Source organism: Schistocerca cancellata, chromosome 1, assembly GCF_023864275.1.
Source record: "Schistocerca cancellata isolate TAMUIC-IGC-003103 chromosome 1, iqSchCanc2.1, whole genome shotgun sequence".
NCBI lineage: Eukaryota > Metazoa > Arthropoda > Insecta > Orthoptera > Acrididae > Schistocerca > Schistocerca cancellata.
In genome coordinates this window covers 589463632-589467192 of record NC_064626.1, presented here as the reverse complement: position 1 = coordinate 589467192, position 3561 = coordinate 589463632, and the positions used below count along the sequence as shown (strand labels likewise).

Below are 3561 nucleotides of genomic sequence, written 5' to 3'. Positions count from 1 at the left end.
TAAACCCTCTATATACTCCTTCCACCTTTCTGCCTTCCCTTCTTTGCTTAGAACTGGGTTTCCATCTGAGCTCTTGATATTCATACAAGTGGTTCTCTTCTCTCCAAAGGTCTCTTTAATTTTCCTGTAGGCAGTATCTATCTTACCCCTAGTGAGACAAGCCTCTACATCCTTACATTTGTCCTCTAGCCATCCCTGCTTAGCCATTTTGCACTTCCTGTCGATATTATTTTTGAGACGTTTGTATTCCTTTTTGCCTGCTTCATTTACTGCATTTTTATATTTTCTCCTTTCATCAATTAAATTCAATATTTCTTCTGTTACCCATGGATTTCTATTAGCCCTCGTCTTTTTACCTACTTGATCCTCTGCTGCCTTCACTACTTCATCCCTCAGAGCTACCCATTCTTCTTCTACTGTATTTCTTTCCCCCATTCCTGTCAATTGTTCCCTTATGCTCTCCCTGAAACTCTCTACAACCTCTGGTTCTTTCAGTTTATCCAGGTCCCATCTCCTTAAATACCCACCTTTTTGCAGTTTCTTCAGTTTCAATCTGCAGTTCATAACCAATAGATTGTGGTCAGAATCCACATCTGCCCCAGGAAATGTCTTACAATTTAAAACCTGGTTCCTAAATCTCTGTCTTACCATTATATAATCTATCTGATACCTTTTAGTATCTCCAGGATTCTTCCAGGTATATAACCTTCTTTTATGATTCTTGAACCAAGTGTTGGCTATGATTAAGTTATGCTCTGTGCAAAATTCTACAAGGCGGCTTCCTCTTTCATTCCTTCCCCCGAATCCATATTCACCTACTATGTTTCCTTCTCTCCCTTTTCCTACTGACGAATTCCAGTCACCCATGACTATTAAATTTTCGTCTCCCTTCACTACCTGAATAATGTCTTTTATGTCGTCATACATTTCATCTATTTCTTCATCATCTGCAGAGGTAGTTGGCATATAAACTTGTACTACTGTAGTAGGCATGGGCTTTGTGTCTATCTTGGCCACAATAATGCGTTCACTATGCTGTTTGTAGTAGCTAACCCGCACTCCTATTTTTTTATTCATTATTAAACCTACTCCTGCATTACCCCTATTTGATTTTGTATTTATAACCCTGTAATCACCTGACCAAAAGTCTTGTTCCTCCTGCCACCGAACTTCACTAATTCCCACTATATCTAACTTTAACCTATCCATTTCCCTTTTTAAATTTTCTAACCTACCTGCCCGATTAAGGGATCTGACATTCCACGCTCCGATCCGTAGAACACCAGTTTTCTTTCTCCTGATAACGACGTCCTCCTGAGTAGTCCCCGCCCGGAGATCCGAATGGGGGACTATTTTACCTCCGGAATGTTTTGCCCAAGAGGACGCCATCATCATTTAATCCTACAGTAGAGCTGCATGTCCTCGGGAAAAATTACGGCTGTAGTTTCCCCTTGCTTTCAGCCGTTCGCAGTACCAGCACAGCAAGGCCGTTTTGGTTAATGTTACAAGGCCAGATCAGTCAATCATCCAGACTGTTGCCCCCTGCAACTACTGAAAAGGCTGCTGCCCCTCTTCAGGAACCACATGTTTGTCTGGCCTCTCAACAGATACCCCTCCGTTGTGGTTGCACCTACGGTACGGCCATCTGTATCGCTGAGGCACGCAAGCCTCCCCACCAACGGCAAGGTCCATGGTTCATGGGATGGAAAAATGTGGAACGCTTCACGATTTTGCGTGTCATCCTTGCGCAGGGGCCATGCTAATCTTCTCTGTATCGTTCCAATTTTAGTATATGTACCGCCGAAGCGAGATATTATGTACAAGTCAATTCCTTCCAAAGGAAAATGGTCATACAGAAAGAGTTAATAGGACGATATCTAAAATACCAAGACATTACATTAATTCTCAACACCTAGACTGGGGTGTATATTTGAATTTTGTAATTTGTCCCTACAATTCAAAAGTTATACGAGAACAGTGCTATCACATTGCAAAATGTTGATGTGGTTCAACCAAAGTTAGGAAAAGAAGTTGTACACATTAAGGTATTCGCAAAAAAGAAGTCTGACAAAGGATATAACGAGCTAACGCAAATGCGCTGCAACATCAAGAGTATGTGGAGTTACGTAAGAGGAATTTACGTCAGTATCAGCTAGATCAATGGTCATTACGTGAAAAACCTTACACACCCAATGGTAAGCCGAAAGAGGTTTTGACGAAGGTTCCGGGATCTTAGTAGGTCATCGAGGTAAATCAGGCTTTCAATGTAAAGTTAAAATTATCAGGACGAACTTCAGTAGCCCATACACTATGCGTATCCGGACACCTGGCTGAAAATGACAAACAAATTCGTGGCGCCCTCCATCGGTAATGGTGTTGGCCCACGATTAGCCTTGATGACAGCTTCCACTCTCGCAGACATACGTTCGATCAGGTACTGGAAGGTTTCTTAAGGAATGGTTGCCCATTATTCATGAGGAGCTGGACTGAGAAGAGGTATCGATGTCGGTCGGTGATGCCTGGCACGAAGTCAGCCTTCCAAAACACCCCAAAGATGTTCTGTAGGATTCAAGTGAGGACTCTGAGCAGGCCAGTCCATTACAGGGATGTCATAGTCGTGTAACCACCTCGCCACAGGCCGTGCATTATGAACAGTTGTTCGATAGTGTTGAAAGATTCAATCGCCATCTCCAAATTGCTTTTACAAAATTGTTTTATGTTACAATTTGCTTCTAGCGTTGAGGTTATGGTACAGTGGTAGCATACAGGGAGAGTTATACGTGGCGCCGCGTGACAGGACGTTGTTCAGTTTGCACCTACAGACGGAAAAAATTATAAGTAGTTAGCATTTTACAAACATTGAGTGAACAAAAACGTCCAGCGGCACGAACCTGTACATTAGTTGACAGAACTAGTAGTGAAAGTTCAGTTTAAATTATAAATAAAAGATATCAGTACAATAGCTAAAATGGACAGGAAACTAGGAATAAATGTAAACACACGAGAGCAGAATGCAACCGAGAGCAGTTCAGGCAGCACACCAACAGATGGCATGACGCGCGAGTTAAATTACGTACGTTATCACGCAGACGTTAATAAACAGATCGAAGCTACGTGTGTAGCGCGTACTAAGCAAGACAATGTAGGCGATGTTGTCAAAGACAGTGGCTATGCTGATGAATCGAGGGATATGTTTGAATCACCAAAACCAGAAAGGGGTGTAGGATCTGAACACGAAAAGGCAGTAGAATCTAAAAGTGAAAAGACACTAGATCTGACTGATTTGCTTAGAATACTGTCTGCGCAAAATGACAATATCAATGACAATATTAAGGCACAAATTGCAGCACACAGTGACAATATTAATGCACAAATCGCAGCATTGGGGCAACAAAGTAAACAAATCGAAATGCAGGGTACCAGACTTAGTAAACAAATTGAAGAAGTCAACTCAAGAGTAGGAACAGTGAGTAATGAAATCAAAAGTATTAAAAGCGAAATTACTGTCATCAATGGCAATATTGCCAATGTACAAGGACAAATTGATGACATTAACGAAAG

At 41.7% G+C, this 3561-nt stretch overlaps 1 non-coding gene across 1 annotated transcript; it reads right to left on the bottom strand.

The window, feature by feature from the left end:
* Positions 1-1706: 1706 nt before the first annotated feature.
* On the bottom strand, positions 1707-1814 carry LOC126096860 (U6 spliceosomal RNA). Its single transcript, XR_007522071.1, has one exon. It is a non-coding gene; the product is annotated as a U6 spliceosomal RNA (small nuclear RNA).
* Positions 1815-3561: the final 1747 nt, after the last annotated feature.